At 30.6% G+C, this 12,684-nt stretch overlaps 2 long non-coding RNA genes across 2 annotated transcripts; both read right to left on the bottom strand.

The window, feature by feature from the left end:
• Positions 1-248: 248 nt before the first annotated feature.
• On the bottom strand, positions 249-1,469 carry LOC145051248 (uncharacterized). The gene is made up of 3 exons (XR_013683483.1): positions 1,155-1,469; positions 707-771; positions 249-531 (listed from the first exon to the last, which is right to left on the bottom strand). It is a non-coding gene; the product is annotated as an uncharacterized LOC145051248 (long non-coding RNA).
• A 9,725-nt stretch (positions 1,470-11,194) lies between these two features.
• Positions 11,195-12,317, bottom strand: LOC145051247 (uncharacterized). The gene is made up of 3 exons (XR_013683482.1): positions 11,969-12,317; positions 11,522-11,586; positions 11,195-11,411 (listed from the first exon to the last, which is right to left on the bottom strand). It is a non-coding gene; the product is annotated as an uncharacterized LOC145051247 (long non-coding RNA).
• Between the last annotated feature and the right edge of the window lie 367 nt (positions 12,318-12,684).

Genomic DNA, 12,684 nt, shown 5'->3' with positions numbered 1-12,684 from the left:
ATATATATATATATATATATATATATATATATATATATAGACACACACACACATTAACTAATATATTAATAAAAAGAGGAATTTAAAAGTAGAAAATTATTATCTACATTAATTAATATATTTATAAAATTAACTAAAATGAGGTGGCATTTAATAAGTGAAATTTGAATAAAAAATGAAAAACTATAAAAATGACAAGTGGATATTAAATAATTTAAAAAAAAAAAATTTAAAATGACAAATGTCAATGAAAATAGGACATATGACAAAATCAATCTTATTTATTATCGTAGAGACATTGATACACGTACACATACACATACACATACACATACACATTTAATATATATTTACACTCATACAAATACACTGCTAGAAAATAAAAAGGGTTCTAAACAAAGATTAATCCACTCTGCAGCCAAAGAACACCATATCCGCTACTTTTATCAGCAAAGACACGTACACATACACATACACATACAGATACCACGTGGTTTTTCCTTTAGATGATATCTCCTGAGCAAATTCAGTCTGAAATGAAACATTAACCCATAAAACTTTATGAGTCCACAATAGAGGTGATAATTACAAACTGCACATATTAAAAATTAATCATATCAACATGAAGATGTTTTGACCATCATTAATGGTAAAGGAGTTGTTGTATTAAAAATTAATCATATTAACTGTAGGTTGGACAACTTACAGGGGAGCCCTCCTTCCGTCTTTTGCCTCATCTTCCCAGGATTTGTCTCAGCCAACCACTTCATCCTATTTATTATAATGAACATTAGTTAACTTTTTTGGTTTGCCACACACAAAAAAAAAATTATTGAAAAACCTTCAGATTCAAAAATTAAAATTACTAAAACTAAAGACTCTGTCAGATCTTTTTGCTTTAAAAAGATCATTAACTCGATCACCACGTATCAGCATCTTTCTTGATATTTAAGGAAAAAGCATGTAAAGAACTACAGATCAGATCTGCAACACAATCTCCATAATCTCCAAACAGTATTCAATATGAATTGAAGTAGATGTCAGCTTTAGACTAATGAAATTAACGTTACTAGATATAGCAGAAGTTGGAAAGTTGAGCAGAAAAATTGATTGGAATCGAAACATTTACATAAGAAAACGTTATATAAATTTACCTTTTCAAGCTAGGGGCCACGGACAAACCTACAAAACCAACTCTTGAAATGCTATGAACACCTAACTCATAGTAATCTGATTCTACTAGGCTGACAACAGAATACACATCAAAGTATAGTGTGAGTGACAGTCGAACAACATAATCTTCGAAACACCAAAATGTATATGGCGGATCCTTACTAGCAGTACTTTTTGGATCAATTGTGCATGATAAAGAAAAAAAAATCGACACATGAAACTCTTGGTGATTATCATGAGTCAATAACTTAATGAAAACAATGCATGATTTTCATATATGTAAGAAACCATTCTGATCTAGAATGACAGCCGCTGCGAAATGGTATTGAAATGAAACTGAACATCGTATATATAATGGTTAAGAAATGTGTGGGCGTAACCCTATAACCCAGATCTCTAGCGTTGGTGATTTTCGTCAACCTCCCCTACTATTGTACATATCTTCAAATAGAACCCTAAGGTTACGCAAAATTACACTTTTATTGCTTGATTTTTTATATGTAATTTTTTGAGAGCTCTTATATATACATGGCCACAGCCCACAGTACTTGAGAAACTTTTTCTAACGTAAATTTAATCATTTCAAGACTACTCTAAGTTTCACATATGCCTCCGAGAAAACAAGAACCGTCAACTTCAAGGAGGGGCAACACCTGATACGGTTAGACTATTATAAGTGTTTCGGGAAATGGCAAAAATACTCTGATTTTTTATTTTTGGAAAAACTGTTGATACATTTTTCTTTCTTGTTTAAGTGAGAATATCTTTCATCGTTTGACATTGTAATTATTCGAGGTTGAGTATACGGTATTCATGGTTTAGCCTTTCAACATAAAATGACGTAATTAGCACAAACGTATTAACTTGTTTGGTTACAAAATTAATGGTTTCAATAAATGTTAAAAGTACGATTTATGTGTTAAATGAAATCACAATAAAATTAATGGTTTCAATAAATGTTAAAAGTACAAACGACATAGAGAGAACGACGGGTGAGGCCTTTGATATAGCAGGAGCCGAGATGATTTCGAAGGCGGCCATCTGTGAGGATGTAAGGTCGATTTCTTTTAAGGCGTGAGGTAGATGTCTAGGGTTATATAATACGTAAAAAAACATCGATCCCCCAAAAATGGGATATCAATGGTTAAATTTGGATATTAATTAATAGATATATGTAATATTACTAATATATCCTTATTAATATAATTAATGATTAAAACATTGTTAAATTCTCATTGGTTCATACACGCGTACAATAGTTATACGAAACATTTGAACCTATATATATATATATATATATATATATATATATATATATATATATATATATATATATATATATATATACTCTCACGGTGGAAAAGAAAACATGATAAATCTTATAAGGGTAATGAGAAACGACATTTTATGACGTTCTATTTTCATTCGATATGAAACGAAAGATAGCATCATTAAAGACAAGTTGTGGTGAAGTTTAATTGTAGTGAATATAACCCACAAAAGCTGTTACTATAAGTAAAAGCGGTCACCATAATGTACTAATTTTTGTAGTTTTTTCAACCATTTTTCGATAACTGTCACCATAGACTACTTTCCATCACATGTTGTTTTATTTACATGACCGTTACTGACTTTTAGTGACGTAATAGATTAAAGAGTGACCATAAACTACTTTTAGTCTTGTTTTTTTGTTTCTCATTACTATTGTTGACTATTAGTGACATGTAATATGTTAAACCATGACGATAACTACTATTAGTCATACATTTTTTTGGTTTGTCATGACTATTGTTGAATTTTAGTGACACGTAATATATTAAAACATGACAATAAACTACAGTCAATCACTTGTTTTTTTTTTGTCATAACAGTTATTCACTTTTTGTAACAAGTAATATATTAAATCGTGTCAATAAACTGCTTTTAGTCACAAGTTTTTTTTTTTGTTTTTCGTGACTGTTATGGATTTTTAGTGACACATAATAGATTATGTTGTGACTATTGTTGACATTTAATAACACTTTTTCATTTTTCATGATTATTATTGAACAACTTAAAACCATTTATATGCCAAATATTGGCCAATTAATATCATGTACGTTACTCTGATAAACAAATTAAATTAATAAACAAAATACATCATTTATATTTCACATATAGACAATATGTTTACAACAACAATTTGATAAATCATTACAAGAAGTCGTTATCTCCAACTCTCAAGCCATCACGTGTACAAATGCAACATTACCAACAGGCTCAAGTTCATATACACCATCCCCATTAGTCCCATTCTTAAACACATCTGCATCAGCAGAAAGAGAAAAAAATCATCAATTCGTATAAGCAACATATTTTATTTTTTTCACATAATATAGACAACATACTCTATCTTTTACGCATCATCGCCTCTTAAAGAAAAGAAATCATCTCTTGTAATGAATATACGCAACATACTTAATCTTTTATATATAATGCCAATGTGATTACATTTTTTACTCAAAACAGCAACATACTTTCTAACTCATTTCCCAACGATTCAGAAGCAAAAGCACAAAAGGGAAAGTTTCTGACCATTAATCACTTGCTCTCTTTGGATAAATACCAAAGTGGGCATTAATGAAAAGAAGGTACATAACATCTAGCAATAAAAGATATAAAGAATTTCCAATGATTTATGTACCTTCACCCTTCCTTGTGTTCTTGATACCTAGAACCCATCCCTAAACGTGAAACACGTTGAAATAAGAAGAAAAAAATGTTAAGAAATAAGATACATCTCATGAGAATTAAAATGGAAGCATGGATCATTTGCTTCAAAGGTCATTGGTGTGAGTTCTTGTATAGATTTAGCTAAACCATACCACTCCACAACCTGTTGTAAATGTAAGTCATGGATGTAATCTTCATTTTCAAACAAAACAATCAAAAATGAAGTTTTATGAGTTTAAATAGGAAGTAAATCCAACCATGGTTGTAATCATTATAAACAGATCCACCAGAAGCTCTCCACTTGCAAATGAAAGACTATGTTTACCACCTTCAATGAAAATTCCAAGCTCAGTCATGGTTTCATCTAAATTAGGGCTTAAAGAAGAAAATTAGGAACATATTACCTTGAGTGGAATCGTGCTCAATGCAATATCTGATCTCAAAAAAAAAGTAAGTCAAGGAATTGTTTCGGAACTAGGGCGACGATTAAAATTTGCAGAGGTTGTGATGGATGTGTTTCTTTGGCGACATACACGTTTGAGTGGACATTTGCAGATTGACCGCTTGAGGTGAAATTGGAAGGAGATGAGAGATTTTTTACCTGGATAATATTATTTCACCTTCTTGGCTCATAAAACACCATTTCTCTTATTTCATTTTCTCAAAAGCCCTAAAATTAAAACCATATAAACAGATTGAAAGGTACATTACAAATTGTAGAAGAAGAAGCAAAACTGGAAGGAGATAACGAAGCATGGTAGATACACTGGTTAGGCAGAGTGGGAGTAACGCAAGTTAGGTGGACGGAGGTAGTGCCAGTGAAGCACTAGAGAGAGTCGTTGGAGCAGGGTTAAGGAGTTTGTAGGCGACTGAGGAATATTTCATAGAAGAGAGGGGAGGACCAGTACCAAGATGGAAGGAAGGAGATGAGCAATGAGAGGAAGCAGTGTAGAGACTGCATTGGATGCTTTAAATATTTTCAGGATTTGGATGGTTGAAAACATAAGTTTTGAAGTGATACAAAAAATTGGACCTCCTCTGAATACTTGTTTTATTTTTCTTTATTTTTCAACATTGTAACCATAAAACAGTTATAGTGTCATATTTTGTTTTATTGTTATTATTTTTAGTTTTGGACACATATAAAAATCAAAACGTCATTATAAATACTTTTAGTTACACGTTTTTTTTAATGTCATAATAAAATACATAGAGTCGCATGTTACTTTTTTTTATTCAATATCATTAATTTAAAACATACATATGAAATTAAAGTGTTGTAATAAAATACTTATTATCACATGTTTTTTTTAATTGTCATAATAAAATACTTACAGTCATAATGATCGAACGTCACTATTGACTAGTATTTGTCACATTTTTTATGTAAAACAATGACAAAATGTGTGAACATAGTTTGCAATGTTGACGGTTTTTAGATAATATGTAAATAAAACATTATTGGAATTTAATAAATTACCTTTAGTGACACAAGTAACCAAATACATGACAAGCATGTTTCCAAAACATGTGGTCATACGTCATTTTTGTACTATTATGAGGTGTTTCTTTGTTGCGCCCGGCCTAAAAGGAACCTGGCTAAAAGTAAAGTCATGCTAACTCGTATAACTGACTCGGAGGTTCAAAACCTGCGTACATGGTTGGCTTGCGCCATCGGTTTGTTTGCTTTCTCCTATCATGGTGTTCCGGTGGGTGTGAAGATAACAATAATATCATCTTGGAAAACTAAATACTGTTGAAAATTCTCAGTCTATATAGTTTTTTTAGATTGTCCGACAAAACACTTTTGGAGGTTGATTAATCTTATGCATTATTGTTTATGGTTGCCTTGGGACCTACTTGTTCTCTCTTTTCAAGGTGCCAAATGGAGTCATCAAAAGATTGAGAGCATCTTATTATAAATTCTTTTAGGTTGGTTTGGATGATAATAAGAAAATTATTTATATTGCTAGGGAAAATATTTTACATTCCAAGGAAAAATGTGGTTTCAACATTGACATATCATTTAATCCCGCTTTATTAGGAAAATGGTGGTGATGGTTCGATATTGACTAATGGTCTATCCGGAAAAAATTTATAACGACACTATAGAGAGAGACAGAATGATGACATGGAAAAGCGGCATTTGGGGCGATATCATTAATCTTTAGACTTATTTTAATTATTTGAATTTGGACTTTCTTTCCATGTTTTCTATCAAAAACAATAGGTCAAGATGGCTTGAAATCAATGATGGCAATTTCTCGGTGTCCTCCATCAGGTTCATTAATGATGACGTTTTGTCAAAATATAGTACTTGCAAAACTATTTGGAATCGCATTGCAAATGCCAAGGCAAACATCTTAACTTTTCGTGTTAGTTGGTCATCTATAAACTAGATTGAACCTCCACAGAATTGGGATCCCTTTGCAATCACCTATATGCACCCTCTGTGTGGCACCCTCTGTGTGGCTAGTAATGAATTTAAGTCACACTTATTTCTAGACTACCCAAAAGTCATCATGGTAAGTGTGATTTTGTGTCAGTTTGGAGGGACATCCCTATTACTAGGGTGTCCATCATTGATTTATTTTTGAGGTTATACCACGTGGTTGCTCCTGTAAAGATTGCCTAAGGTTGTCTTTTGTTTCAAATCCAAGAGCAGCAAAGAGTTAGTAGGTGACATCCAGGCTTCGATTAGTTAGGTATTAGAGCTTGAAAAGATGAATAGTTTTGTTGGTTTATCTGGTCTATCGATCCTCGTAAATATTGCCTCAACTAAATGTAACGCTGGCCTCTCACTAGCTCTGTTTTTAGAAAAATAAACACCCATTTGTTTAAAGAACATCATACAAATAATACTCACTTATATTTTTTGAGACTTATTGTGTATATTCCATGTCTCGGTAGATGTGGATTTTTTTTTCCAGCTACAAACGCTAAAGTGACACTTTCTAATTGGGGAAAGTATTGAAAAATTAATACATTTGAAATGTTGTTCCTTTATGAAATGCGTGCTTGCATGTCTTATAATAAAAGTTTGAGTGATATGAAATATATTTATAGGATCTTGTGGTATTCAAATTCATATACCCTAGGTATGAGACCCGTGTATTACGTAGTTTATTAAAAGGACCAAAAATAACGGTGTGAGCAAAAAAATCATTAACGCATGTTTTGGTAACCACAAAGATAATGTTCATAAACCACATGGACTATTTATGTAATTTGATCTTAATTAATCTATCATAATAAAATTAACTAATATGAATTAAATGAAAATGTACTATCTACATTTATATATATATATATATATATATATATATAGAGAGAGAGAGAGAGAGAGAGAGAGACATTAAACTAATATATTTATAAAATTAACTAAAATGAGGTGGCATTTAATACGTGAAATTTGAATAAAAAATGAAAAACTATAAAAATGACAAGTGGATATTAAATAATTTAATTTTTTTATTAAAATGACAAATGTCAAGAAAAATAGGACATATGACAAAATCATTCTTATTTATTATGTTAGATACATTGATACACGTACAGATACACATACACATACACATTTCATATATATTTATACTGATACAAATACGCTGATAGAAAATAAAAAAGGTTCTAAACAAAGATTAATCCACTCTGCAGCCAAAGAACACCATATTCGCTACTTAATATATATATATATATATATATATATATATATATATATATATATATATATATACACACACACTAGGTTTAAACCCGTGGAACTCCACGGTTGATAAAGTAAAAATATATAGATTTTAAAATGGTTTTATGTAGAAATGTCATGATTCTTTAAATTTACATGATAATCTTATATTTCCTGTCAAAATAAAATAATGAGGTTTTCGTTAATTGGGCAAAAAAATAAATAATCAGGATTTTTCCTTGTTCAAAAATTTATTTTTAGGACTTTATCAAAAAAGTTCCTAAAATATTGAAACTTTTTTTTGCATAAAACCTGATGTTAAAAGTAAAAACATAACTTTGTTTGTCTAGTAAAATAAGATTTCATAGCTTTTGAGAAAATAATGAATGTTGAAAATGTATTTTTTTTAAATTGATCTACATTGTCATTTGTAGGTATTTAGTAACTATGAAAAAAAATAATTTATACTTCAATACTAAGTCCCCTGTAATTGTTTTCCCAGTTATTGATATCCATAAATATTCAACTAAAGAAAAATAAATAAAATATAATAAGATTTAAGAACAAAAATAACAATATTTAAATTCAATTTAAAAAAAAAAATTCATGTGCTAAATCTGCAATTTTACTCACGTACACAAAATTTGCAACTAAACAAAAGCATTTTGTACTAAAAAATGTAATGGGTAACTCTTTAATTCATTCTAAAGTCAAGTTGTTTCTTAAAGTTTTAAATATAAGAAAAGACAACACCACCAACTCGTGTATCAAGACAACTATCAAATGCTCAAATCTCGCTATATTTGGTACCAAATCAATTCCCACTTGAAATCTCCCCAAGAAATCCAGAAAACCCCACCAGTATAATGAATACATACATAACATTTCAAATTTTCTAATAAAAAACGGAAATCTTGAAAGATTGCATGTGTTTGACCTTGTTGACCGAATATTTGCTGAAGAGATAAGCTCTACTAAAACTTTATAACATTTTGTTTTAAATATATTTGTTAGATCAATTCAAAATTCAAAATATTATATTTGTTTACTGATAATTTAATTGTATTAATGTTTGCAGCCTGTAGCAGATCCATATTTTTATAGTTTAGCTAACTTGGAAACTGAATCATCAAAATAACCGATTTCAAAACTTGAGTTTGATTTTGAAAGGAGTAGATTATCAAAGAATGATGTTAGAGAGATGATTTATAGAGAGGTATGCTCATATTCTACAATTTTACCTTTCCTTTGTTTAGCATGCATTTGCTCTAGGGTATTTTCGTCCTTTTCAAGTCACAAATCCTAGAGTGTCACCCCCAGATACTGCAAGAGTACCTCCATGGCAAAAAAACACATAAGCTTCATGTATCCAATGTTAGATTTCACATATTTTCATAGAAATGTCAATTTTAAATATTTTTAACTATTTTTAATTGACTAAAATACCCTTTATCCTATTTCAGTGGTATGAATCGATTCAAGCAGCAGTTTGCGGATCTTGAGGAGAAGGAGGGCAAGGAAGGAAAAATCTATCCACTTAAAGGCAATACACATTGTTGCGAAGGTAAGTTTCCAACTTTACCCCTCCCTCTAGAACAAAAAAGGACCAAAAATACGGAAGTTATAAATAAAATAATTTAATATTGTTGTGTTTTTATCAAACAGAGCCTATATGTTTACCAATATAAAAAGATGTTGATGAAATGAATGGGTTTGAAAGGTGTACAAACGCTGCAATTGATCCAACTCTTCGAAGCCCACCAAGATCATCAGAAAGGTCAAAAAATGTTCTAATCAAAAATATTCCAAACAACAATAAAAATGCAAGAAGCTTATCAAGAAGTTCTACAATTAGTAATACATTAATACTACACCCAAATTTATAGGACCCAACAATAGGAAATGTTACCCTTTTAGGATCATTTAAACTTTAAAAAATTGCATTGCTTGCCTTCCAAAATGACTTTTTTTCCAGAAAAAATAAGTAATTTTTGTAAAAGGATCATCAATATAGTTTAAAAGTTTATAAAACTTAAAAAGTTCTCTTTCATTGTCTTCAATTAACTATCAATGATTTTAAAAATACTCTACTAATGAGCAATCAACCACATTAGCTTGTGAATAACCTTTAACTAAACTTTCACACAATAGGCAAGGTCTCCGAAGGAATTTTCAAGTCTGGTTGTCTCCAAAGAAAAATAACTTTAACTTTAATGGTGTAAGTATCTTTGTAGAGATCCATGCCTTTAATTTCGAATCCATTAATCTGTTGTTAGAATCAAGAATTTGTTAAAAACATTGTATTTTTGTATTCGAATACATATTCTTTGAATCCACACAGTTACATAAACATACAATCGAACGCAGTCACACTTTTTGCTGTTGACCTTAATACTGAAGTTGGAATTTTCTTGAATTCTTTGTGTTTTACATTGCAATTATAGTTTTGTGGATCTAACTAATAATCGTTTCTATGAATTTAGTGGTTTAAATTATATCCCTAAAAGTTTTTAAAATCCAATTCATGCTGCAAATAAGAAAGAAATTAAGGTTTGAATCTTTAAAGTCTAATCCATGGTTCCCCTAGGCATTTTATCAAACATATGGTAGATGAAACTTACCTGAACTAAAAAATGATAGATTTTTCAATTGAAAAGAAAATTTTTTTCCATATCTAATAAAAATGTATGAGATGATAAAATCAAATTAGTAAGTACCAACCTCTGAAATTTTAGTAGTGCTAAATGATTTCAAAATCCCGGCAACCTCTCGTTGAATATAACATAAAGAGAATTCAATGAATTTGACCTTGAAAATCAATTAACCTATACACATTAGTGAAATTAAAGGTTACCTTTAGGGCTTGGAGGCTTCGTGATCTCAAGTTCGGAAGACGTTTTGCTTAACTTCTGAGTCGTTCTCTTTTGACGAATTTCTTCCACCCGAGAATTCTTAAGCAAGATTGAGATAACGTGAGACGCCAAATAGCACCTGGTACTTACTTTTTCTTTATCGTTACCGGTTTAGTTCCTTGTCTTCTGATTGAACAAATTCTTCAAACCCACCCGCTACATTTTGAAACAAACTTTACAAGTAAATCGGGAAATTGAGAATGATTTGAAATTCATTGTGTAAAAGAAGAGAAATTGATTGAATGGAGAAAAATCAGGCTTTTAAACAGATAAACAAAATATTTTTATTTCAAAATTTGAGTTGAAAAGATAAACAACTAGATTATAGTATCCTGATTAAGATTAAGAAGGAATAGATAGAATAACAAAAACGAAAGGGTAAAATCGGTAGTACAGTTTGATAATATGAGCGGGAAAAAAACTTGAGGGGAGGGATAGCAAATTACACGTGGACTAAGCCGCACAGTTTTAATATAGTAGAGGATATACACACATTAAGTAATATATTGATAGAAAGAGGAATTGAAAAATAGAAAGTTATTATCTACATTAATTAATATATTTATAAAATTAACTAAAATGAGGTGGCATTTAATAGGTGAAATTTGAATAAAAAATGAAAAACTATAAAAATGACAAGTGGATATTAAATAATTTAAAAAAAAATTAAAATGACAAATGTCAAGGAAAATAAGACATATGACAAAATCATTCTTATTTATTATGTTAGATACACTGATACACATACACATACACATACACATACACATACACATTTCATATATATTTATACTCATACAAATACGCTGATAGAAAATAAAAAGGGTTTTAAACAAAGATTAATCCACTCTGCAGCCAAAGAACACCATATCCGCTACAGATACCACGTGGTTTTTCCACGTAGATGATATCAACTGAGCAAATTCAGTCTGAAATGAAACATTAACCCATAAAACTTTATGAGTCCACAATAGAGGTCATAATTACAAACTGCACATATTAAAAATTAATCATATTAACTGTAGGTTGGACAACTTACAGGGGAGCCGTCCTTTCGTCTTTTGCCTCATCTTCCCAGGATTCGTCTCAGCCAACCACTTCATCCTATTTATTATAATGACCATTAGTTAACTTTTTTGGTTTGCCACACACAAAAAAAAATTACTGAAACACCTTCGGATTCAAAAATTAAAATGACTAAAACTAAAGACTCTGTCAGATCTTTTTGCTTTAAAAAGATCATTAACTCGATCACCACGTATCAGTATCTTTCTTGATATTTGAGGAAAAAGCATGTAAAGAACTACAGATCAGATCTGCAACACGATCTCCGTAATTTCCAAACAGTATTCAATATGAATTGAAGTAGATGTCAGCTTTAGACTAATGAAATTAACGTTACTAGATATAGCAGAAATTGGAAAGTTGAGCAGAAAAATTGATTGGAATCCAAACATTTACATAAGAAAACGTTATATAAATTTACCTTTTCAACCTAGGGGCCTCGGACAAACCTACAAAACCGACTCTTGAAATGCTATGAACACCTAACTGATACCGATCTGATTCTTCTAGGCTGACAACAGAATACAGATCAATATATAATGTGACTGACAGGCGAACAACACAATCTTGGAAACACCAAAATGCATATGGCGGATCCTTACTAGCAGTACTTTTTGGATCTATTGTGCATGATAAAGAAAAAAAAAATCGACACATGAAACTCTTGGTGATTATCATGAGTCGATAACTTAATGAAAACAATGCATGATTTTCATATATGTAAGAAACGATTCTGATCTAGATTGACAGCGGCTGCGAAATCGTATTGAAATGAAAGTGAACATCGTATATATAATGGTTAAGAAATGTTTGGGCGTAACCCTATAACCCTGATCTCTAGCGTTGGTGATTTTCATCAACCTCCCCTTCTATTGTACATATCTTCAAATAGAACCCTAAGGTTACGCAAAATTACACTTTTATTGCTTGATTTTTTATATATAATTTTTTGAGAGCTCTTATATATACATGGCCACAGCCCAGAGTACTTGAGTAACTTTTTTTAAAGTAAATTTAATCATTTCTAGACTACTCTTGGCTCCACATATGTCTCCGACAAAACAAGAACCGTCGACTTTAACGAGGGGCAACACCTGATATGGTTAGACTATTATAGGTGTTTTGGTAAATGACAAC

Source organism: Lactuca serriola, chromosome 5 (assembly GCF_051521515.1).
Source record: "Lactuca serriola cultivar US96UC23 chromosome 5, Lser_US96UC23_V15, whole genome shotgun sequence".
NCBI classification, from domain to species: domain Eukaryota; kingdom Viridiplantae; phylum Streptophyta; class Magnoliopsida; order Asterales; family Asteraceae; genus Lactuca; species Lactuca serriola.
This window is presented reverse-complemented; position numbering and strand designations above follow the sequence as displayed.